Source organism: Amblyomma maculatum, chromosome 4, assembly GCF_055883805.1.
Source record: "Amblyomma maculatum isolate TAMU_Amacu chromosome 4, ASM5588380v1, whole genome shotgun sequence".
NCBI lineage: Eukaryota > Metazoa > Arthropoda > Arachnida > Ixodida > Ixodidae > Amblyomma > Amblyomma maculatum.
Window position 1 is genome coordinate 27,900,612 of NC_139347.1, and position 26,853 is coordinate 27,927,464.

The 26,853-nt window shown below is 45.4% G+C and overlaps 1 pseudogene; it reads right to left on the bottom strand.

Moving 5' to 3' along the window:
• Positions 1-1,605: 1,605 nt before the first annotated feature.
• Positions 1,606-26,853, bottom strand: part of LOC146190542 (methionine-R-sulfoxide reductase B1-like) — a 107,068-nt pseudogene continuing 81,820 nt past the window's right edge.

Sequence of the window (26,853 nt, forward strand, 5' to 3'; positions counted from 1 at the left end):
TTCCGTAAGCCTCTACATTTCAGCCTCATAGGTGAGTACAGGTAAGATGGAATTATTGTTTACTTTACTCTCGAGCGATACCGGTAAGCTGCTAGTCATGTGTCTCAGGTGAGGTAGATTTGCTGGCGGAAGTAGCGAGGAAGGTATAGCCTCAAGAGCATCTCAGTTTCGGCTATATAAGACGGCACGTACGTTGATGAAGCTTCACCTCGCGGGTTTCAATCATGAAAGATAGCTCCGGAAAAGAGGACGTGCAGAATGGAAGCGTGCAGAAACATCTAGGCCTACCTGCAGAGGACGGTGACTGTAGCAGACTGATACGTTTGCCGCTGCGGTCTTCAATGCTCCCCACAAAAGTCTGAACTTGTGCACATCCGCCCTTCACCGAAATGCGCTTACAAAATTCAACTTTCCCTTCAACCAAGGCAGATTCTAGAAACACAAGTTCGAGTCCTGGGGCTTTTCATTCATTAACTGCTCTCCTCAAGGACGCGGGATCGAATCTCGTCCCGGCGGCCGCTTTTTGAGGGAGGTGAAAAACAAGGCTCTCGTGTGCTGTGCGCTGATAGTGCACCTGAAAGAACCAAGTTGGTTGAAATTTCCGGAGTCCTCCTCTCCTGTGGCTCTCGTGGCCTGAGTCGCCTTGGGATGTTAAACCCAATAACGCAAACCCAAACACTTTTCATTCACTAAAACCGTAAACAATACTGTACAGACTAAAATCTGCAAGGAGGAGTACCACGTGCGCCGCATAGTCCGGCAGGTTTCCAACGAACTTTAATTTAATTTCATTTATTTACCCCAAAGGCCTATAGCAGGACATTACATAGGGGGGAAGCATATTATCAAAACACAACAGGAAGTAATCATTATTACAAAGTACTAGAGCAATCTCCCTTCTGTGTACATAAATTGACGATGCAAGACTACTTAAAGCTAACATAATATGTCTGCCCGCGAGCTCTAAACACTTTGCAGAACCTAGTAGTATAACACTGGGAACAGAAAAAAAAAACGCAACTAATTTTTCATGAATCAGCAGCTACAAAATTTTCAAGTTGTGGTTTCAACTTTTCGGGGTTTTGATCTTTGCAATCTCTTCGGGTAACCTATTTCATTTGTTGATGGCTATGTGTAAAAATGAAAAGCGATTTTCCTTAGTGCGTGCGAACGATTGTTGAACTTTGATGTTGTGATCAATAGAAGAAAATTTCAAGAAGCGGGAGGGGTTACAAAGTACGGATCTTTGCAGCTCACAAACGTCTTCGTAACCAGTCGAATCCTGTATTCGACCCCATGCTTCACCTGCAAAAGCGAGATGAGGATGCCCTTAAGGTCATTATCGATAAAATCATTAAGCAGGTCATCGACATCGATGTGAAAACCTCCAACCTGCGCTTCCTGGCGCTGGGAGTGGTGAACATCTTCAGGGAAGGCAGAGAATTGCGCACCTCACAGGGCAATATTCGCGTTTGTCGCAGACAAAGTCAGGCCGCCGCGCTCTTGCAGGCTCCACATTCAACACACCACACTCATTAAAGAATGCGTGCGCATTCCAGCGTCGCATAGATGGAAGTTCTGCGTACGCCTGTTCCCAGTGAAATTTCACGCGAATATCATGATGGCCGGCGCCTGACGCGGGCGGATGTTCAGGCCCGCCACCATGGTTCCAGAGCTGGCGTTTATTATGTGGACCCCTCCGGCCCACACCATAGGAGATGATACACTGCCGCAGTCGTCCACAAGGGGAAAACAATCAATGGTCTTAGCTTCAAGGCCTGCAACATAACTCACACAGAGGAGGTCGCCATAGCATTGGCTGCTTCCCACTCCGACTCAAAACACATAATTTTCGACACGCGAGAGGCCTTTAGGAACGTCAAACAGCGGCGATCCTTCATCTAGCCTATCGAATTCTTTATATCAGCTCCTACATTAGGACCCCGCTCACGGATATATTATGTGGACTCCTGCTCACCAGCCGCAGGGTGAAAAAGAGGCTGCCGACGCTCCCGATCTCGCTCTCTCTCTCTCACTCCGAGAAGTTTCCTCCTTCCCTTACAAACAGGACGCTGATACAAATCCATCTTATATAATGATGTCAATTACTACCAATCTGGCCACAGACCTCACACCCACCCATGTAAATGCCTTTCAAATGCGGATGAGCGGCGCTTACGCCGCCTGTATATCAATGCATCGCTGTGACATTTTGACCCTGCTCTCTCGGGCAGCTGTTCCTAGTGTGAGTCGGTTTCTTTGCATATCTACCACAATGTGTGGACCTGCCGCTCCAATCCCGTTATCCTCCCTCACCCTAACCCAAACCGTGTGGCTGGGAGGCGACTCTCTTCGACCGCTCTGATCTGCAGGCCCAACAATCCTTATTCAGGCAAGCCCGAGTTGTGGCAGACGTCACTGAGGTCTCAAACTTCAAACTAGGGAGCTCCATCTAGTGCCTGTAAGATTTGGCCCCCTCAGGTTCCGCTCGCGCATAACCTCCTGTATTTGCATCTGTCGATAAATGTTTTCCACCAGCAACCACAAGCACGTGCCAAAGCGGCCAAGAGCGCACGCTAGCAAGGCTGCAATGGCGTACTCAAGCGCGACAGGAAACGCATTATAAATGAGTAGGTCCTGAGCGCTAGAAAATGATGAAAGGCAACATTTTCAGGAAGCCCCTTTCAGATAATATTTCATGGATATTTTTCATTGAGAAAATGATGATTCTTACCTCTCATATTATTCCTTGTCGCGAGGTACGGGCTGCTGCTTTCATAAAGGATGCTTAAATGAGTCATTGTTATGACCAAACGACTCAAAAGAAATGATGAAGGCGCCACGCCCTTAAATGTTAGCAGGCTCACCGAGCAGCTGTTCTCGTTCGCTGCCAGAAGGAGACTCTCCTTGACCGCTGTCGGCCGTGCTTCGCACTATGTGGTCACGTGACAAAGGCGTGGGTTCCAGGAAGCGATGGTCCTTGGGTGGTTGAGCCGGGTGGGGGAGAGGATGCGACGGTCACTCTTCACGACCCTCACAAACAAGTCAAAATCGGAACAAGATGCGTTTTCTCCTGATGAGAGCACCGCGTCCTCTTTAGCATCCTGTGCCATGGAGGGTTGTCTGGAACGCTCGCAGCACGACTATCCAAGGCTTCATTTGTGTTCATAGCCATCAGCTTCTCAGGACGTAACAACCTTTTCATAAATATTTACTTAGCGGAAACATTTGCGTTATCGGGTCCCTCCCATTGGCATGGCCCATTCTCTAGGTTGACTTTTATCCGTTTGGTAACAACAAATCTTCATGTTCTATGGGAAGCCAGCTCGTCTCTCGGTCCAAATGTCCTGAGATCGATTTTTATCCATTCAAATGAACCACGCTTTCATTTCACCTATGTTACTTTCCTTTGTTACCGGGAGGGTAATAAAACTTTAATATGCAACAGATACAAAATAGGCATCAGCCTATCCGCTTTGGAGTCCTTGGACCAGGGAAGCAGGGGACCCTCAAACGTAGCTAGGTTTAAGCAGTCGAATTAAACCTAGCTGCGTTTGAGGGTGTGAGCTCAGCAGTATAATCACACAAAACTTTGTTACCTGGGCCTAGCATAAAAGTGTGACGTAAATCTGAATATTTTTACTTATTCCTGAATTTCTAACGCCAAGTTGAGATATACTTTTTTCTCGCGGCGTGCACAGACATAAAGGCAATGCAAGGTGACATTGTAGCTGTTAGACGCATTGCTACATAATAGCCCACAGTCAGAGCCACAAAAAGGTGGGAATACTGCGCGAAGATCTGCAATACTTTATTTATCTTACAAATGGTACCTTTAATTGACATAGAAAGCATTTTTTTACTTTACTTGGATGTTATTTCATTATACTGAGAAAGGACTGACATTTAATAGATAACATATACTTGTATATATAATGGCGTCGGAGACAAATTTTAACAGAATTACATGGTGCAAAGTTATTAGAACAGTGTAGCACTACTCCAGATTAATAATAATGCCTCCTCTAGTCTTTACCCCGCGTCGTTAGTAGCTAGATCGCGAAGGCCACAAATATTGTTTTGGCTTACGTCATCAGGCATCTCTTCTCAAATTCAAAGCATACCTCAGCGCTTGTAAACGCTAGCGTCACCTTCCTAAATGCGTGCTCAGCTAGGTATTTTTAGGATGCACAAAAATTGACTCCTTCTTGAGTCTAGTTTTCTTTGTAATTTAGCGGCTTATTTTATAAAGTTAACCTTAGTAAATACCTTGCATCACCGACCTGCCTACTGTCCATTACGTGCAAGATATTAAGCTTGGTAATCATTAATAGAACAAGAGAAAGTTGATACTTTCGTCGACGAAAGGGTCAGGCAGACTTGCGTGAAGAGTAATTGTAATTTCTCGTACCCATATAGCGCCAACCAGCTGATATAAAAATTCTCGTATTAATTACCCTTACCCCTACAGATACCATTTCATTATTTAGGAGAAAGCAATTAACTCAATAAACTAATTAAATTGCGCAGCTAAAATAAAATCGATTCGTTGAGTGTCATACGAAATGCTAACACAGCATATAAAATGATTTCGCTGTCACAATGTGGAGGTAACTTCATACGTGGGAACACTAGGGTTTAGCTTCATTTATTTTCACCATCAACACAACAATCCTTTCATAGAAACATGCGCCTGTCTTTCTAGGCAGCTTGACTGGATTTATTTACACAGAGACTCGGCAGCATCCTCCTTCGAACTCAGGTCGGCCACTGAGTTGAGAGCCCAAGCTCTCCCTCCAAATATACCTTTATGCCTTTGTCTTATTTTCTTGGGGGTGAATACATGGCACTCAAGTTAATCCGTTCATGTACAGGGCGCCGCGCAGGCCAAGCGGGCTCATTCAATTTGTCGAGATTCACCTTACCGGTGAGAGGTACAAGAAGTGCGATAAGCCATCGGACAGAGTGTGTTAGGAGTGCACAGCTTAATCAAGACTGACATAATAAAGCCGCGAAAAAGTTTCGAGTTACAAATAACATATTGCTTCCTGTGTGAGACAATGCACCGCGAAGCTTTTGGAGGTAACTGCCGTTCTTATTGTCAGGAGCACAGCTCAAGCAAAGAGAAGACAAGGAAAACATAAAAGAAGACAATAGACGCATGCAGAGTCGCCTTGTATCGTCGTGGTTGCTGCGTCCTGTCATCTCAACAGTGCGCTTTGACTCCCGCCTTTGAGTGCGAACGAGCTTACCGGAACCATTTGTTAGCTGTGGAAAGTAGCGAAGATGAGCCCCTTTGTTGTAAACCTTATTGTCAAGCCCACAGCGGCAAGAAGAGAACGGTCAATCATTATACGAGTTGAATAACTACGTCCATCGAGTGATGGTTTTTTTTTAATTTAGTCTCCACATGTATTCAGCTTAGGATTCTCACTAACGAGAAAAACATAGGCGGGTTGAACGGTTCGGTGGGCAGGATGGAATGGATGGAATGGATGGAATGGATGGAATGGATGGAATGGATGGAATGGATGGAATGGATGGATGGACGGACGGATGGATGGATGGATGGACGGATGGATGGACGGACGGACGGACGGACGGACGGACGGACGGACGGACGGATGGACGGACGGACGGACATCGCACAGCACAAGGCCTCCTCTCCATTTCGCCTCCATGGAAACGCAGCCGTCGATAGTCGGGCTCGAACCCGCGTACTCCGGCACAGTAGTTGAGCATCTAACCACTGCGCCACTGAGGCGAGGATACTGCTGAACCGGAGTACGTGGGTTTGTACCCGACTACAGGCGGCCACGTTGCCCTGGCGGCGCAACTGAGAGGCTTCCGTGTGCTATGCGATGTCATTAGACGTTAAAGATCCGCGGGTGGTCGAAATTACTCCGCAACCCTTCCTTTCCTTTCTTCCCTTACGGTGCGATTCGGTTGTAAACGGAGAGAGTGCAAGGTACCGCGCCTTTCTTTTCGCATCAACTAATTTACATTTTTTTTTTTACATAAAGCGTCCTGTCAATATAAGCTAGTCCTTCTTATGCAGAGGTGAAGCTGGATTCTACGAGCTTATTAATCTTGTGGATTCCCAGGGAGCTGAAGCGCTGCATGGAGATATTTATGGAGATATTTATTGAAGCGCAACTAATCATGCAATCGAGACGTTGCGTTTCTGCTGCGCTTTTTTGGGTGTTAGTTAGTTTGTTTGTTTTGTGGGGTTTAACATCCCAGAGCGACTCAGGCTATAAGAGACGCCGTAGTGGAGGACTCCGGAAATTTGGACCACCTGGGGTTCTATAACGTGCACTGACATCGCACAGTACACGGGAGCCTTGCTTTTCGCCTCCATCGAAAAGCGGCCGCCGGGGCCGAGATTCGATCCCGCATCCTTGGGAACAGTAGTCGAGCGCCGTAACCACTGCGTCACCCCGGCGGGGTTTTGTGCAGGTAATTAAACTAACGCCGTAAACCTGGACCAGGCGAGCGAGATCGGTTTCCTTCGCACCCCAGTAGCGGTTGGCGATTTGGCGTATGAGTCGCGTTATCCGAGACGCATTGGTCCTGAAGCCATTCAGAAACTGTGTTTCGGGCTATTGTTCTGAATGTAAATTCCAACAACACGTTTGGTATACCCCCGGTACAGGTGCTCCCAGAGCGTTCATTTGAATGTAGGAATGTACCCGAGTGCCTGGTTTGGATCACATGAGCAGAAGTTCTGATTATGTGGGGAAACACTGTAAGCCAACCCTCTCTACGCAGTCGATAACAGCGTGTGCAGCTGGTCGCTTGGTTTATTTAATTTCCGCAACATTTCCAGATGAGACCCACACCGTTATCTCGTCGCCGTATAAGGTATGGGACAGACTGGACGTACGATTGAGCCTGTCTGGGAGTAAGCGCTGCGAACGCCGTTGCCGCGCTCTAGGTTCGGTTAGTGTGGTTGGTACGTTAAATTCTACAATTCAAAGCAATCTAGGTTTGGATAAAAAAACGCCAGGAAAATATCAACATCACTTCGTATCTAATTTGTGTAACAACCCTTTTTTTGCGAAGCGTTCGGGTGGTGTGATGCCATTTTACTTTAATGTGCCTCCGTCCGCAGAAAGTTTAGCTCAACCTGTCAAATGGTGCAGCCATACCGGGTTGGGGTAATTTCCGGCCTGTAGTCTACAGGCCGAAACGGTCTACGGGCGAGACCGTTGATGCACATAGCGCTATTCTGCCATTCCAGTTTACTCCCGCCTTCAGACCGTTTTCTCCGCAATGGAGCCTGCATCCACCCCGTGTGCTTCTTTCAATACCCGGCATCAGGACAAAGGTCCCGCTATCGCCGACAGAACTAAAACAAGTTACTCTCGAATATTTCCATGAGCACCATGCAAACCGTTTGCACTTCTACATTGACGGCTCAGTGAATGCCGTGAGGTCTTCACGCTCCAGGGTCATTCTTGCAAGAACTACAGAAATAAAAGTTAGGTCAATTCACAGAGCTACTTGACAGTCGCAGAGCTAACCGCTCTTCGTGTCACAGTTAGGCATATCAGTCATTAGAGTCCCCATCAGTGGTCTATTTTCACAGATTCTAACACAGCCCTACAAGCCTTACAAGCGGCTCTTGGCCGTGAAGCCCATGAGCAACTCGTCACGGAAATACGAGAACTTCATCACTATGCCATAAATAAAGGAACACATCATCTACCAATGGCTTCCAGGAGCCAGCAGCATAGCGAGCTATCTCTGTGCGGACGAGGCTGCGGAAACCACCCACCAAGACGGCGATTGTGTCTTGATTCCCTTTTCCGGAGCATACGAAGCGGGCATGCTTCGTGCACTAACGCGGGAGCTCACGCTCACCTTGTGGAATGCTAGCCAGTTTGCGAGCTCCCGTTTGAAATCCCTGACCTCTGACCTGAAGCTCCGGCTTCCACCCGGCCTACCCGACGGGAAGCAATTTTGCGGTGCCGTCTGTGGGTTGGTGTAGCGTTCACAAACTCTTATTAGTTTGTGATAGCTATGGCGAACAGCCCTGCAGGTGCAACCTGCGGGTGCGATGAGACTATAGGCCACATTCTTTGTGACTGCCCCACATACAGTGCGGGAAGACATGTGCTGGAGCGTCTAAATGGACGCCCACTGACTGAAATCAAAATTCTAGGTCCCTAATCGCGGCGATTGACAGCGGTGAAGGCCTCCCAGGCACAGCGCCGCTTCGTGAAGACCGCAGGCCTGATGGATAGGCTGTGATTTTGCTGTGATGTGACGGGATATGACTGCGCCGTGAAGTGATGCGACGTGATATGATATGGCTGTGACGTGACTATACTGACTTCACACATCCCTCTCTTACCCGTCACATTTATATCCACTCAACCACTTTCCCTAGTGCAGGGTAACAAACCGGTTTCTTCTACCAGTTAACCTCCCAGCATTTCCTCCTTCTCATCGTCAGGCCTGAAGAACTTCGGGACGATGCAGCTTACTATGAAATATTTTTCTTAGACTTCGAGGGAAGAAATGGTTTATTCAGTAAAGGTTTGAGTGCTTCTTTTTCTGCAGTGTGCCTTTGTTAAAGAGTCTGCCTAATTCACCATTTGGAAGAACTGTTTACAAGAAAGAAAATATTCTCCTTACCCTAACGTTAACCCTTTCAAAAAACCACAAAAATAACCATGGCAAAATTATGTTTGCCGCAAACTTGCCATAAGCAGAAAAGTCTGAAACCTTCATGAGATCGTATGGTGTTGGAAGCAAAAAAGCACATTTTTTATACGGCGAGTTCTGCCTGCTGGTATGTTCCCCCCAGGCGGACAAAAAAAAAAAAATCAAAGAATCGCTTTTTCGGCGCTACTTATCAACTAGAACCCTTGGATTAGTTTTCTGGCATCGTGAACATATGGCACAAATCACATACATGGAGAACATTAACAAACAAGCATAAGAAAGCGCCAACGCGCTCAGTTACGCCAGGGAAAGCATTCAGATGGCCTAAAACTCATAGAAGCCTGTAACGGAGATAAATCTTTCGACTTGGCTCCTTTCAAGGCCCATGGAGCATGCTGTTTGAGAATCAGCGAATAGCCAGAGATAAGAACTTTTCGTGGAGACATTCTCGCTATGCAGAAGCCCCTGCGCCTCATAAATGGACTGGAGGCCTCTGAAAGTGTGTGGTGTTGCCTAAACGCCAATGGTGCGTGTAGAAGGAATTCCCATGCAAACAAACATAGTGTAAAGGAAGAACTAGGCGACGGAAAATACGAGAAATAATTAGAGAGACCTCGTGTTTCTAGACTCTATAACTCCGCAAAGGTTCAAGGCGCCGTTGACAATAGGAAAGCCATTAAATGTATGTTTTGTAATACTATTATATTAGTACGTGCTTCCACCACTTTATGCTTCGTAGGAATAGGACATGATCTTCTGTCTGTTGCACATAACAGCACCTGTGAATATTTACTCTATGTTGCATCCCTTTGAGAAACTAGAACCCATTTACTAAGCTAGACATCGTACATTCTGCAGATTTTCTGGTTGGGCTCAATGTGACCTTGGCGTCATCTTTGGGAACTTTGAAAAATTGCCTTCGCAAATTTTTCATTCGAAACCAGATTAAGCCCTGTGATCAGGGGTTACTGCCAAGAAATTTTGATTTCGAGAATAAAGGGTTGTTTTCTGCGCGTAAAATCAATACCTAAAGTTGAAATGTTTCCTTAACCATGCGGCATAGACGGCATGTAATGAGTTGATTTTTTCATGCCCTGTGGCAATACCTTATGAGGAAGTTTCAACAGACAGATTGTCATCAGCAATCCTGTAGACCGCGCAACTTGAAAAAGCCGTGTTTTTTATAATGTTGTGCACCGTCAAATGAAAAATGTATACAGATAAAGAAGACACGCCAAAGTTAAATCTAGATCACGAAATTCCTCTTACATCACACGTGATGCAGTGCTGCGACGTATACGGCAGATTTTTGTTGTTGTATTGGTATCCTTCAAAATGAATCTACGATAATCTAAGTGTGGCCAGCGTATCACTACGTTGAAGATAGCTTTATTTGTTTCCACATTCGCTCAAGACAAGCAAATGTCTATTTCTGGCCGGCGAGTAGTTGTTTAATTCTTTTAGTTTGAAAACGCACACAACAAAATGTACATCTTACCGCTAAGGTGTGAAAAAAAGAAATCAATGATGATGTTCGTTTCTGATGCCTCTGTTTGAGAGTTGAGAAAGGCAGCAAAGCGGTTGTGTCAGAATATTAGCGTGAGAATGCACCATTGTGTTTATTTCCGTGGTCTTGCTTTCTCTCAAAGCGCAACTAAGCTGACAGACGACTAACCCTTGATTGAAATCCGTTCCTCACGTGCAGCAAGCTCCGTTTTTTTCCTTCGTGCTGGTTGGTAGTCGAGGCGCCAGGAAAATTATCTAATCGTTGAATTTCGGTCAAAGGGTAACTAAAGCAGCGCCTGCTGGGCTATATTTGCTTAGCATCCATGGAAAAGCAGGCTCGCCTTTTTTAAACGGATTGCACTTATTTCTAACTATTCGTTTTATGTCGCTTGTACCATTCATTATGCTCGTTTTCCGGAAATATCCTGAGGTGTTCATCATTCCTTACGGCAGGACGTTCCTACACGGCGGCGTTATGAACAGCGACGTTTAACCAACGAAGTTTTGGGACTTCATAGAGTGCAGCCCGGGAGGTTTCTCCAAGTTCAAGTCGTATGATTGAAGGAGCCTAAGAGCTTCAACCCATCGCCTCTTTCGCTGCTCGTGTAAGGACCTGTCCATCCCTGATATAGAGAGTCGCAGCCCGTCTCTGATAGTCTACACGCGCTTCGTTTTGAAACATGAGCAAAGGTGCGTTGAATAAGAGGGCGTTTTCATTTTATTACAATGCTTCTTCATCGCCTCAGCTCAAGCATGCAGATGTGTTTTTGAAAAGCACTGATACGACAGGCTTAGTACGAGTTTCCAATCTTCGACTTGTGCGCCGTGGCGGCGCAATACAGCATAATATACCATATAGTTGATCATTTCTGTGCGCAAAATTGCGTATTTGCGGAATAAGGAATGAAGAGTTCCGGTTGTGTTGTTTATTGTACCATTCAAATATTTCTTTATTAATTTATGTGTCAGTATCTACTGTATATTCAATTGAATGGTAAGTGAAACGTAAGAAAACGAGAACAACGCCCTTGGTCGATCAAGAATAGGTTACAAACTAAACAGACCGCGTATGCACTAAATCATAAAGTGTGCAATACAAACTAGAACGAAATAAAAAATATGTGAATTGAAAACACATCATCTACATGAATTTCTGCATTTCAGAATAGATACGAAAACGTGCACGAGAAAATACACAAGCTGTGAATTCATTCACCATGAAATATGTAAAGTACGCACTTTTCTGCGGTTTATCTTTCTTTGAACCTCATTTCATGCTGGAGCAGAAGACTCTCTGCAAGTCTACTTACAGAAACCTCATCTTGTAAACTCCGATCAGTTACATCCAACATTAGGCACTGAGGGTCCGTCGCTGCACTTTCCTCTTAAGCCCAAACAGCACACCACTGAAAGCACCTTAAACTGAAAGCTCGAAAAAATCAACTTTTGTCCTCGTACTCGTCAGAGTGAGTTTCAAAAGTACTGAATTTTGCTTTAGACAAAATAACTGCGTAATTTTTTTTCAGACTGGCCCTATGTGCATACAGTTACTTATATTTTGTACTCCACGTGCTCTTCAACGAATACAGGCGTCTTCTTCACTGTGGTGGTGCCAGCAGCAACCATGCATTCATGCTTCCATCGCCATTATCGGTTTAGTTTTTTATGTCGCCTCACTCATGTTTAGCAGAAACGAATACAAATACAGTAAACATTAGCAATGTTACATAAAGTACTTTCTTAGGACACATCTGACTTGCTCTGCTTTAATCATACAAACTAACGAAAGCACATAAAGTATTGCGCGACATCTACCGTCCTCGTATGAACCTTCCGGCGTGGCTGGCGTGTAATAACGCGAATACGAGATGTTGTTCAGGGCTTCCAACGGAGTGCCCGAGATGTGGGCGTGGTAAACTTCCCCAAGGATTCGACGCCTCCAAGCAATCAGGGTAAGAGCGCACCACGCCACCTAGTGACAAACAAGCACTGATGGCTGCATAGCGTCGAAGGCACAAAAAAGAGGCCTTGCCTGCCGCCCCCAGAGTGTTTCTGGGCCTGCTCCTGTGGTCTCAAGAGAAGTTGCTAGTCGCGGCTGGGAGGTTTAGTACTAGACTGACGCCTGATTGATATTCTTTGCTGCTCCTGCCCTACGCACGTGTTCGATATTTTGCACATTGTTCTTTTTTATTGCCAGGAACGTCTCTCTTAATGATCTGAATATATTCCGGAAAAGTCAATTTCCCGAGAGAAAACAGAACTATTCACCGCGCAATCGTTGTAAATGAAAGAACATAACGTGTTCAGTGTTGCCGTTGTCAGGTGGAACGTTCCGCAAGAACGAATTTTGCTTTAATTTTAAAGTAGCTTGTCATTGTCCTAGGTACTATGTGGGCGCTCATTTATTCAAGAGCAGTCAGCCGTGTCCGTTGAGCAAAAAAGTGATAGGTTCTTAAAGAGCAGCTGCATCACTTTTCGAGAATTTTGCGATATTCAAGGTTTCAAATCTACACAAGCTGTAAGTAATGCATGCAAAGTGTTCTTGCGCTAGCATTCAAACTGATGGCGTAATCGACGATTACACCTCGAGCTTCTCCTCACAGCACTAAAGTTCTGCGAAGAAGTTCAGTGATGACGTCACGGACGGTACTATTTCTGATGTTCGTTGCCTTCGCCCACGTTCTACTGCACATTTTCTGACGGTGCTAATCAACATTTCTAGGGCTTTGTTTTCGGCAGCCTTCTTTTCATTTCTTCAAACCAAGTGTGTCTATGCAGAAAACGTACCTGTACCGTCAATGACGTCATCGTGCTTCGCTGTGCAGTGCGGTGAATCCTGATAGCCGTGGCGATTTTAATCGCTAATTGCGCCATTGTTTCAAATGCTAGCGCCAAGATATTTCGCATGCTTTAATTACAAGTTATAATCATTCAACCGCTCGAAACTCATCGAAATCTAAAACTGGTGCACCTTCCCTTTAAGTTATTTTTGTTAAGCCGTGTCGGGGATTTCTTTCTGATAAGAAAGACATCTTTGGCATCATCTCACATGTTGTAACCAATGAGCGAAAATATTTATACCTTATACACCTAACTATCGAAAGATAATGCAGTAATTTATATTTCAGTCCAATTTATCACGACCATAACAGTGCACTTGAAATAAAAATTGATTAAATAAAAATTTAAATATTCTGAGAAATAGCTAAATTCGCTGCAACATGGTAGTTTTTCTTAGACCATTTCTTATGATAAACACCGCATTGACATCTTTTATTATGCATTTTTATCTAATCTAGAGAGCGGAGTAATGCATATATTTTCTTTTAACCTCTTCTAGTGAGTGCGTTTCTAATATAGCAGAGAATTCCTCAAGCAACTTTAGTTGAGCGATCAAACAGTAAAGACAACCTGGGAATTATTTCAGAAATAAAACAGAAGATGCTGATAACTCGTAAGACAGTCTGTGCCACTACTTAAATTATCCGTTGAAAATCTATCTGAATAGAGTTTTTTCCGCTGCCTAAACATTCCGCAAGGAAAATGAGAAAATTAGTTTCGCTGCAGTAAATATTGAAACCACACCTTGTTCAGTAACCTACTGCTGCTGCCTCTGTTTAGAAAACTGTCTATATGAAGACCTAGAATTTTCAATATTCACCTGCTCAAACCAGGGATGCAGGAAACTGAAAAATATTTTGCAAAATTAAGCTACTCACAATGCCTTATAAAAGGGGGAAACAGCTTAAAAGAGGTACATAATAAAGGGAAAGACTCACTAGCCCCATTACGTGAAAATTCATTTGCCTTTCTTGCCGACACTTGCACTACGCATAAATATCTTGTCGCAACGGTCATTGCCCATAGCACTCGGACCTGAAAATGGCGCGACATCATGTACACCTGACAACCATGGGACAGAGCCCTTCCACATACTATGCCCCCTCCTTCTTCTTGCCCCCCCCCCCCCCCCCCCCTCAACCTCCGCGTCACCACTGGAGCTCCTTTTGCTCGTATGACATCCCTAACGGGCCTGTATGTGCCACTAGATTTCCCCTCTGTAGTATCAAAATTGTTACGCAATCGGTCATTGGACAGCGTCCTTGGTGGTGATATACATGCCATTTTGTTTCGCATTTAGCATTCATCTCCTGCGCAGATGGCAACTAGCTTGCGATAGGTCTTTAAACCCAAGAGATATGCTTACCTCTATTGCATGCATAAATTTACTCACCACACCGCGTTACCTAGCACAGCGGGCATTCTTATAGCAGGATTTGTTTGGAGGGCACCGTTGAAACATATTTGCTCCCTAAGGTGAAATAATTGTAGAGGAAATCGCGCTGCCAGTCACGCGGCAGCTCGCGCCGCAGGGGTACGTATATTAGGATGTATGGGGAACGTGTGTAGCGGTCTCACGTCACACGAGCCAGCTTTCGCATTCTTACGAAGAAGCTGTCTTACCTATACCTGATAAATCTTATAGCTCAGTTTACCAAAAAACAAATTTTTTTTTAAATTGTTTCGCAACTTTCAAAAGAACGTAATTACGAAGAACCTGGAAACACGAGCGCGATGAAATCTCATCAGTTTGACGGCTCTCTAACACCACAATTCCATCAAGTTAAGCTGAACACAGCGCTATGGTTTCAGTAGGCGACAGGGAGATGGCTTATGTACCCACACATTAGCTTCCATGCTTAGTCAGCGTGAAGTGTTTGGCTTCCTAAACTCCAATATATATGCACGACAACGGCCACCACACTCTCCGTTTTCATCTGGGTTCTTATGCATTCAGCAGGCGCTTGAAATCATATCCCCCCTTCCCTGCCCGAAAGTTAATTCTAAGAGCCTTGTTCTTGGCCAGCATCCCAGGGGGTTTACCCCCTTTGAAAGCGCGATTGCTGAACCTTGCCACATAGCGTTAGCCTGGTTGCACGTCCTCCGCTTCGTAGGTTTGGCAGTAACTGCTTGAAACTTACTGCGAAAACTGGCAAGGGTTAATAACGCTACATAATTTTTCTTATCTTCATAGTCCGTCATTTCAATGTGACCTGTACAACTTGTCGCTTTTTTTCAGTATCTGTTAACACCATCACACTTCCAAATCCACATTAGTTGGAACAACGCAACAAACTAACAACTAATAAATACGCTGTCGTCTTGACGTTGCTTGTTATAATACGATGAACCGACAATTGCGTAATTCACCAGTTTGACATTAACCCTTATCAATGGAACGGCGCAAGGATACGATCGCAGGAAGGGAAGAGGATAAAAAGATCGCCTTTTTTTCCTTCTTTTCCTGTAAAGGTGTCCTTGCGCCGTTCTATTGGTTAGTATGAACCAACTAGCCCTACAGCAAGAACTTCTGTTTCTTTCACAAGAACAAACAAAGATTCATGTGCTCTCAAGTGAGCTGTCAAACCCATTGATAACTGCCATAGATATAATGAACCTTTGCGTATTACGAGCGTGGGTGGAGCTACCGTCAAAATGTGTAAAAGGGCTTTGAAATTGCGCCGCACAGAAGTAACAGCAATGGCAGCACCATGCAGTTGTAACAAGTAAAGAGAGGCTTAAAATCACCCTTACATCCAAAAAACTTGTGCGTCTAGCTTTCACGGAGTCCGCGGAAAATGTTCCCGCTCCAATACCATAATCAAGGATGCTTTGCATGCCCCTCAGAAAAAGGAACAACAAAACATGGCAGAACCGAAACTGCCGCTAAGTGCCAGTCAAAATTTGAATCGATGCACGCGTGTGTGTCCAAAAAACAAAATGCTAAATTGGAAGCAGAAGCCTGACATAGCAGGCTCATGACAGAGATGAAACCATCGATTGCGTCGATGGTGAAGCTGAGAAAGTGATTTGCGACGTTTAGCGCAAGCAACAAGAAATGATTCTGAGCCTTTATTCGCGTGGCCTGCGCCGCGTGTCCCACCGGATTTCCACGTTCTGCGCTGCTGCCGTGTGCAAGTAGCGCGCAAACAGGAGTCTGAATCCTCCTCGTGTTGGGCGACCGCGCAGCGCACACCAATCATCGTTATCTCCAAATGAAAGCGTTATCTCGAAATGAAAGCATACCTCTAATACATCGCCAATGTTCTGTCAATAATGCATGACCCGATTGTGCAATTTATGAACGTTCAGGCTCTGTTAAGAGAGCCTTAATGGTTCGCGGAAAAAGATGCGTCAACATAAAACTTCTGTCCATTTACACTATAATTCATTTCTTCCTGGCTTGTTTATTATCAATTCTGACCTATGATTAAATCTGTGTTCAAATGACATGTGGTCAGAAATAGATGTTGCATTAGTCAATGTTGTGCTTAAAGAAATAACATTCCTAAAAAGCAGTGCGATGCGAGTGCGCTGACATTTTTGCTTTATGAATCATGCTGGTTGTTTCACCGCAATATATCTAATGATATATTACAATATGTAACGTCCTGAGGAAGAAAATTAGTATAAATAAGCAACAGCAGCCACGAAATCAGTAACTGGCAGTGACTGTGACAAAATCTTTTACTATGCAGACAAGACTTACTTTTACATAACCACCAACGTTACGGCAATAAAAAACTCTTTCTGTAAGGGTATTGCGGCAAGGATAATGGCTCAAGGCAGAGGTCCCTAGTGTATATATATCCGTCCACGTATATGAAATTTGCTACTCTTCATTGTTGTACACGTTACAGAAAATAAGTAGCCGACAATAATTACAATTACTCCATCTGAAATGTAACTGATTACAGCGGTCATTTACAACAACAGAAAAGTAACTGTAGATGGGGAAACAGTAATCGATTACTATTGCATTACTTCGACATTTATTCACATAAACTAAATCGCTTTAACAGCAGTCAATTAGTGTGGCTTTCTCGAAATTTTCAACAGGAATTGTTTTCCAAAGCTCTCGCCGCTGATTTTGCAACGTTTCCTCGGGAGGACCTCAGCCGCTACTCTGAACAGACTCCCAATGTAAGCGCTAGGGTGGCGTTATACAGTACGAACACTTTGCGCACCCACTCGTAGTTTCGCTAAAGTACTTCGATACCACTTTATATGTCCTTTATGAAGCCCCAACTTCTTGTTGACAATGTGGAGAAGGCCTTTCGAAAGGCGGAAAGGCGTCCGTGTGTGTTTTCCTTCGCGAACATCAACCACAGACTCAACCAAGGAAAGTGCGATTGAATTTTTCAGCCAAACGTTATTGGTAATTCTGACGTCGTCCGTCTACGGTATGCATGGTCAGGCAACCATGCGCACCATTGTGCGCCAGGAAAACGATCTAATCACATCGTCCTTAGCACTTCGCCCTTTGCAACCTTTTATGCAAAAGGAGGAAGTGATAACAGTAATAATTTACAGAAAAATAAATGAAAGTGCTGAAGCGTTTTGCTTGATAAGGTAATCAATTGACAGTAAATTCAACAAAATGTGATTATTTACAATTAATATAATCTACACTGCCGTGTTACTGGCCTAGTCAATAACATGTTTTTTTTTTTTTTTTATTATCTCACACGCGCTCATCAGCATACAGTTTAAGCTAACACAATACGTGCAAGACCACCACACCTTGATATAATGTGCCGCTTGAACCAAGCTGTACCAACCGGCCTGCGCGGCCTAGGAGTAGCTTGCTTCACTCGGCATACACCAGTTCTGTGCTCGGTCTCAATCGCAAAATACCTGCCCGAGTTGACAATTATAGCCACCTCGAAGTCTTATAATCTCGTAGTTAAATGCAACTCGCCAATATTCAGCTCCAGTCTATACAACCTAACTAGTACAACTTGCCAGAAGCAGGCTCGTTATTCATCAATGCTAACGCTGGCATCGCGGATTCCGTATTTTACGCAGAACGGGGCCCTGAACGCTTTCGCGCTAAAAGTGGCAGTGTTCAAGGAAAGCTAACTTGTACGGGATGTAAGGGTTCCAAATAAGCCAGTTCTAAAATCGAGTAAGGCTATCATAATTCGCCACCTATAAAATGACCTCCGGCATGATGTCGCTTCTACATTGCATCGTTCGCTGCAGTTGAGAATTCGAGGAACAGATTTCCAGACGGAAAAAATAACAGCGGTCATCTTTCATTTCAGTTCTCTGTGCGCTGCAGACGTGCTCACGTTTCAGTGACGTGCCCTTGGTTTCAATAACACGTCATTGCTCCGAATGACAGAGTCAGAAGCAAGCGTTGCGTGTCGTTGGAGGAATGCGCATCAATCTGGCGCATTCTTCAACACAGCCCTGAATGGGACAAAAGGCCAAGTGATGTGGAATCGTACTGCGGCAAGCAGGACGTCTGTGGCTTTTTTACGGCTTCTACGTTTGCCTTTCTTTCGTATTGTATCGAACTGACAAGTTGGCTCCCAACAATGGTGGAAGGCTACGTTCTTCGCGGCAGTCAGTAGTTCTCCGGAAGCAGGCAGCCTGGAAATTGATGCCGAAACCATCCAATCGAGAAAGGCACAACAAAGTGGATAGAGACCCACTCACTGAGAAACTTTTCCAGAGTCCTCATGCGCCAGGGCTTCACCAGAATTGCCTCGCCAGGCTGGTATCTTGCGAGTGCCCTCGAACACTCGTAGAATGGGGACGAAATGGCCTGCCGCAATTGCAATTTTCATTTTGTTATTAGGTTAGATGGCCACACACCGTCGGATATGTCTTCACATGCATTTTTTTTATTAAATTTCTTCCTTTTTTCATGAAATGGTTTATTCGTATTTCATTGATTTGACATCTAATGTATGGTCTAATCTTGCGAATTAGAAAAAGCAACTGACGGAGGTGTGCGAGAGAAATTGTTGTAACGAAAATCTGCCCAAACTTTTTTAAGACATTCTTTGTTGTTACTGGCCATTAAGAATGTTACTTCGTAAAGTCCTCTGTAGCGTTTATTCTAGAAATATTTTGCGGGGTCAATATATCTTCATCTAAAGAAATTGCAAGAAGCGCTCTCTGAGAGTAATATGCTTAGAGCACACCAGAATAATTCGCATCTTCTATAAAAGTTATTGTGCGTAAGCAAACCCATCATAATTGCAAAGAGTTTAACCAGAAGTCTACTGCAAAACATGCAGATAGCCTACATCGCAAACTATGGTTCGATTTTTTGGGAAAACCCATCCCTGAAATATTTAAAGCACGCTTTTCAGGGCCATGACTTCTAAGACAAAGTATAATATAGTCGCATAAAACAATTGGACGGAAACCTAAGCAAACCTTTTAGGGGTATGACGTGATAGAATTATTAGCTTCCGTTGTCCAACCCTTCTTGCAAATCCTCTTTCGAGCATATTCAGTTTCTCGCTTCCTTAATTACTATCTTTTATTTGTTGTATCTATTATCCTCCGCAAACTCATTAGTAAACATGCAGCCATAAGCTATAACCTTATATTAACGGCCACGTGATATAGATATTTACCCGTCCCAAACGACTGTCCCTGCATGACCTAGGGGCAGTCTATCGAACTTGGGAACCAAGGTTATTGGAAGACTGGATTCCAATCTAACCTTCTCATTTCAAAGGCGAAGTCTGTGTTGGCAGCGCCTCCGAAGGAGCTCACGTCATGTGGTCTTATGACATGGGCCCATGTCATGTTTGTGGATGTCGGATTTTGTGTGACACACGCGACGTCCAGTCAGTGCAATACAATATCACCTGCCAGCTAGCACATCTACCAGAGCTATGCCATATTATCCTTCCCTCATAACTCCGGCGCTGACATTGACGGCGCCAGATTTTCTTGAGAAGTCTTTTAACATAGCCCCGTTATAAAAGTTATTTGTGAAGCGACATATGCCTTGAAATCAACTGCGTTCATTTATTTATTTATTTATTTATTTATTTATTTATTTATTTATATGTTTATTTATTTATTTATTTATTTATTTATTTATTTATTTATTTATTTATTTATTTATTTATTTATTTATTTATTTATTTATTTATTTATTTATTTATTTATTTATTTATTTAAGTTACTCACAGGCCCCTTAAACATGGGAGCATTGTGTGAGTGGGGCAGTACATTGTTGTGCCTGGCCAAAGCCGCCTAGAAATTCAGCCGGACGCCAAACTTCTTCGGCGAACGCCTCCTGCACAAACTTTGGATACTTCTCTGCAAAGCACCAATGCACTGGAGGCGAGCCGTACCAAAGGGACAGAAGCGACGTGTTTCAACATGCGCTGAACGTCCAGACAGCACGGCGCGCCGTGGCCCTGACGGTGAACCCCTTCTCGCCCCGCGGCATATTTGAAGCGAGAGCGCAGCAAGCTCTCCCATTGGCCCTGCGAAAGTGCTGCCGTCGGATTGGACCATTTTGAGCGTCAACGGTTCTCGGCAACGGAGTCTCAAGTGCTTCCGTTCGAGACTCCGAGTGTGAGTTCGTCACGAGCGTCCATCGGGAGCAGTTCGCCCCCTGACAGTGCGGACGCGGCGGAATCTCCCCGGCCGTAGCTGCGCGAGAACAGTCGCGTATGGCTATGTTAGCTTTCGGCCCCAGAGCCGATCTTGTTGTGTAAATACCTGTAAATAGTGTATAAAGCCTTTTCTTCATCTCACCAACGCCGACTCGGATTCATCGCTACCGCCCAGGGAGCTGACAGCCCTCGTTCACGAAACGGGTGACGAGCGCTGCGTTACCAACTCCTTGGCACAACCCTGTTGACGGTGGGCTACTGTGTGATAACCCCACCGGCACAACATTGGTGGCAGCGGTGGGATCCACTGGCACAACCCTGTTGACGGTGGGCTACTGTGTGATAACCCCACCGGCACAACATTGGTGGCAGCGGTGGGATTGACCGGCGTCAGGCACCTCGGCGCGGTGAGTACCTGAAGTTTCCCTCAAACGCCAGAGAGAAGGTAAGGAGGAAGCCAAAAGGCTAGAACTCCAAAAGCGCGAGGAGCGTGAAAAGCTAGAACGCCAAAGGAGCGATGAGCGTGAAAGGCTAGAACGCCAAAAGCGCGAAGAGCGTAAAAAGCACGAACTCGAGTGCTATGAGCGTGAGAAGCTTGAACGCCAAGAGCGCTATGAGCGTGAAAGACTAGAACGCCAAAAGCGTGAGGAGCGTAAAAAGCTAGAGCTCCAAGAGCGCGATGAGTGTGAAAGGCTAGAGCACGATGAGCGTAGGTTAGAACGCGAAAAGCGGTTGGCCCGCTTAAAGAAGCTTATCCAGCTCGAGCGTTCGGCAGATGAAAAAAGTGTTGAAAGGGATGACGCTTTATTTACCATTCAAGGTAACAGTTCGAAGCCGCGAGAGTGTCTGCAACCATTCCTCATTGCTGAGGATATGGCAGAGTACTTGGCAGATTTCGAGCGTGTCTGCAAAAGTAAGCGCTTTGAGCGAGATACTTGGGCACAACAATTGGTGGCTCTTCTCTCCGCTGAGGCGTCGGAAGAAATCAAGCGCGTGTTAGGCGTTGACTTGAAAAACTACGATTACCTGAAAGAATCTTTACTGAAAAGACATCGGCTGTCACCAATGGAACTTAGGGACAGGTATCAACGAGAGAAAAACTGTACCAAAACGCACTTTGATTTGGCGTATCAGTTGAAAGCCGATATAACCGAATGGCTAGACAGTCAGGAAGTCTCGGAGCAAATTGTACTTGCACCAGAGAATGAGACACAGCTGGGGGAAGCGGCCAAGCAACGCGATAGCAGCAGCGAGCTGATCGAGTCTCAAACAGAAGTGTCTAGGGTTACCTTGGTCGAACCATTGGCAGCTGAGACGGTTGGAGCCGACTCCATCGGCAAGAAATCCGAAGTGACACCGTCCTGCACGCATTCCCACGTAGCTGTAAGCATTCCACCAATCGAGAGTGGGAAACTGGCAGTAAATCAACCGCCTGACAACTCAGAAGCAGAAGTTGTCAAGCATGGCGGAGATGTAGTCAGGCTAATAGACGACAAATTGGCGATGTCCGAGATCAGCGTTGTCGTAGATCATCACTCGCAGAAAAACGAAGTGGCGCTCATGGAAACTGCGCAGCCCACGAGTGGTGAACAGCGAAGGCAAACCCATGACGCGGACGCTGTCGAGAATCACACCTGTGAAGTCGACAGCGAGCGACTAGATAGGAACCATGAATCTTCCTGTCCTGACGCGCTCAATTGTATTGGCGAAAACAACCTTGGTGCGAACATGGACCTCACGCGATCCGAAGCGCCACAGCTGTCGGACGAACGTGATCGCGCGCCGGTTAGCGCTGAGCGATGCGGCACACCGGCAGATCAGTGTAACTTGAGAGGCGAGCCCGCAGAGGATATGCCTAGCTCGGGGGCTGGCGTGAGCGAGCCTTGTCCTTGTTCGGACGCGACTGGCAGTGAGTCATGCGCTGCTGGCCGCGATGCAGGCGCGGCGCCGCACTCCGACGATGTCGGCGCCGTACTAGCTCCGGTTACCGGCAGCTTGAAAGAGTTGGCACAAAAAGAAAGAAAGCAAAAACTCAAGTGCCGCCGCCGAAAAGAGCGGAAAGGCAGGTGCATGAAAGAATGCTCTCATCGAAAGGTGAGGAAACGCAAACGATCGCGAAAGGAAAAGCGGGGATCCCAGGGGCACAAATGCACCCGTGCTCTGAAAATGCGCGATTGGTGCGCAAAGCGTAAGGAACGAGACAGATCGTTCAACAAAGCGAGCAACTTGTGTACGTTTGTTCTTTCACGCATAAAGTGGAAAGAAAGGTCTCGTAGAGAAATGGACAGCCGAGGCTGTAGCGGAGGGAGGAGAGCCAAACCGCCCGAATACTGCTTCGCGTTCTGCCGCTTGCGGAAGAGAGCAGCACAATGCGAACTCGGATGCTTTGAGTCATGCATTCAAAACATAGCTACCTTCGACGAGCGTTTCGCCGCTAACGGTAATGCTCTAGGCAGATCGGGGCAAAATTAAATGACCTCCTTGCTTCCTCAGTTGTGGTTTATGGTCTAAGTGATTTCAAGGAGACTCTTTTCCATTACTGATTATTAATCTTCTTTGCTATTTAATGTATCCTCAAGGCGCAAAATTGTTGTTTGAACCTTGTGTACTGCATCCTATACACTTGTTTCTTGTTGTAGTGGGAGCAAAGAGGGGACAACAATTTAGCTAATTGAATTTGAAATTTTGCCTCTGTCTGGTGTTTGACGGGTGACCGAGGGTACTTGCTTGTGTTGGGTGTTGCCCGTTGTCGGTCGGTTTCGCAGGCCGCAGAAAAGTCTACCGTTACCAGTGCCGAGTGGCAAGGGCATCGGAGCGACCCGGGCGAAGTTGATCGGCGTGCCCCGGCAACAAGGCTGTCGGCAGAGATCCTGACCTGGCGAGTGGAACCCGAGGCACGTGAGGCTACCTGGAGCCCGGACACTGGACGTGAGCTTGGAGGAACCTGGCGAACGAGCGCGCCCGGCATCCGAGCCACATGCGAGCAGCTCGTCTTCCCGGCGCATTGTCTGATGGCGGGGGTGCTGTTGTGCCTGGCCAAAGCCGCCTAGAAATTCAGCCGGACGCCAAACTTCTTCGGTGAACGCCTCCTGCACAAACTTTGGATACTTCTCTGCAAAGCACCAATGCACTGGAGGCGAGCCGTACCAAAGGGACAGAAGCGACGTGTTTCAACATGCGCTGAACGTCCAGACAGCACGGCGCGCCGTGGCCCTGACGGTGAACCCCTTCTCGCCCCGCGGCATATTTGAAGCGAGAGCGCAGCAAGCTCTCCCATTGGCCCTGCGAAAGTGCTGCCGTCGGATTGGACCATTTTGAGCGTCAACGGTTCTCGGCAACGGAGTCTCAAGTGCTTCCGTTCGAGACTCCGAGTGTGAGTTCGTCACGAGCGTCCTTCGGGAGCAGTTCGCCCCCTGACAGTGCGGACGCGGCGGAATCTCCCCGGCCGTAGCTGCGCGAGAACAGTCGCGTATGGCTATGTTAGCTTTCGGCCCCAGAGCCGATCTTGTTGTGTAAATACCTGTAAATAGTGTATAAAGCCTTTTCTTCATCTCACCAACGCCGACTCGGATTCATCGCTACCGCCCAGGGAGCTGACAGCCCTCGTTCACGAAACGGGTGACGAGCGCTGCGTTACCAACTCCTTGGCACAACCCTGTTGACGGTGGGCTACTGTGTGATAACCCCACCGGCACAACATTGGTGGCAGCGGTGGGATCCACTGGCACAACCCTGTTGACGGTGGGCTACTGTGTGATAACCCCACCGGCACAACAACATACATGAAGTTATAAACAGAGCAAAAACAACGATTTGAGAGAAGCGTTATACAATAGTTAGCAAGAAGTACTGAGCTGAATACACTTAAAATTTTTCCCCGCTTTTTGTCCCTCCCTTTAGGATAAAAACACACGTTATACATTGGTTATTATTATACAATATAGAATAACTATACAACGTTCAAAATGTGGCAATAGGGAATTTCAAAATGTGGCAATTTCGCACGCACTACGGGTGTTGTGCAGCCTAAAACAACTAAAGAAACGCGCTACTCTCAGGTGTAGTTCTCAGACATACTTTTGCTGCGAAAGCAATACTACCCCAGGTTTCGCTTCGTCGTATATAGTCTTAGGCCGCTGTCTTGAATGACCTTGAACAGCAGCGAATACTACTTCTACTACTACTACTACTACTACTACTACTACTACTACTACTACTACTACTAATAATAATAATAATAATAATAATAATAATAATAATAATAATAATAATAATAATAATAATAATAATAAATCTTTGCGAACAACTGTAACTCGAAACGATATTTCTGGTTTACAAAGCACAATATATTTCTCAACTTATGGGGACAGCGCAAAAGGAATTCCGAAAAATACAGTTGATGTGAATGTATTGTTGAGCTCGAACAATATAATTAAGATGACGGTGAGATGAAGCAACTCCGCAAGCTAAGCGCCAGTTTAACTCATTTTATCACCTTTTTCTGTTAGCTCCAATTGCTAATTATATTTTCCTCCTTTAAATAGTTCTTAATCATGCGTTGAAAAGTAAGAAGCATACGCATTACAACCAATGGGGAATGGTTCTTTATTAATGTACTCGCAATTTTCTTATCTTCATTGAATTTACTAATTTATGTTCAAGGATGATCTCTCACATAGCAGAAATGCGCCTAAACGTAATGGTTCACTTTGTATGGTAAATTAGTTTAACATTAAAATAGAATTTCTTGCCTGGTATCTCCTTTCACGCCTGTTTATGCTAGCGTTATTGGAGGTGGGTGTTACCTTCCATCATTAAACTGTAACTGAAATCCCGAAGCTCCAAATATTATTCTAATAACATTAGCATTTTCTCTGATGCAATACGATAGCATATTTCTTCTGAACTCGGAGTACTCAGTTCGACCTGCATATTTACTTCACCCATTTTTTTTGCTCACTTGTTGCCAGCCTACGTTTCATCTGCACATAAAAATGTGTGACCTTTTAGGCGCCATTTTCTGAAGCTTTTAACCAAAAATGGTGCAGAAGCATGCCATTGCAATAAGTTCTTGTTTTTATTTCAAGATACAATTACCTGACTGCTTATGACATATTTTTTCAGCTCAAAGTTAGTGTTACCCTTCAGATTACTTCTTAAGGCGCTCTCGAATTGATAATCTCCAAAACCGTTCCATACCAGCCTGAGGACAATACTAGACGTTAGCGCACTCTGGTCTTGATGGGATAGAAACGCGCTGTAAAACTGTACTTGGTTTTGAAAACTTCGTAGCCTTGCTCAGGTAAGTAGCAGCTGTTACACATGTTTCTGCGCATTACCTAGAAAATATCGAGATCTTCCTCCATGGCAGTAGTTATTTACGTGATTATTTTCTTTGAGAAAAAGCTAGGTCCTCTGAAAGCAAGAACGACAACCTTTCGAACACTTCCTTTCCGTTTCTCCTGTCTGGCTCAAATAAAAGCTCCTAGAGTGAGAACTACTTTATTCGTTCAATATACATACTGAACCACGCCCAGTGACTAGTTTGTAGTAGGTTTTGAATGAAACTACGCTTGGCTGCCGGATAGGGCGATTAAGATGCGTAAATAAAATATTGTCTTTTGTGTATAAAGACTGTAAAGATGACGAGCGGAAACAAAGACGTGAAAAAATCAAGCAGTGCTAGGGCGAAGGTTTTGGTGGGTATGGACAAAGTTGGCGGACGACACCGCCATCGCAGCCGTGTGTTCCGCTTGGCAGTAGCGCTGTTCGAGTCCTCCCTGTAGGAGGTGGCCTGCCACGGGGGGCAATTAGTGCCTCCCTAAGCTCCCTATATTACGGAGCAGCGCGTCCGAAAACTTTGCCGCTGCAGATTAGCGTCATTCGTTTATGGGACTACGGTACAGGGCCCAATCGCGCGTGACCTGATTCGCTCCTGGATTTGTAGCGCGCTGCATAATGACTGTTCGTGCGTAAATGCAGGAGCTTACAAACTGCGATCTTCCGGAAAACGACCGAGCGTCTTAGTACACAGTAAGGATGCTACCATAGTGGCGTTGCCAGATATTCAGGCCACCAATTGTCCTTCAGACATGTCGCCTTGGAAAAGAGTTAGAAAACAGCGCAAAGGTATGGTAGTCCGTACTAGATGTAGCCTACAGAGGACCTTAATGGAAAAATAAAACTTGCGTCAAGTCCAGAAATGTAACTTTAGTTACAAAATTTGTCACCATCCTAA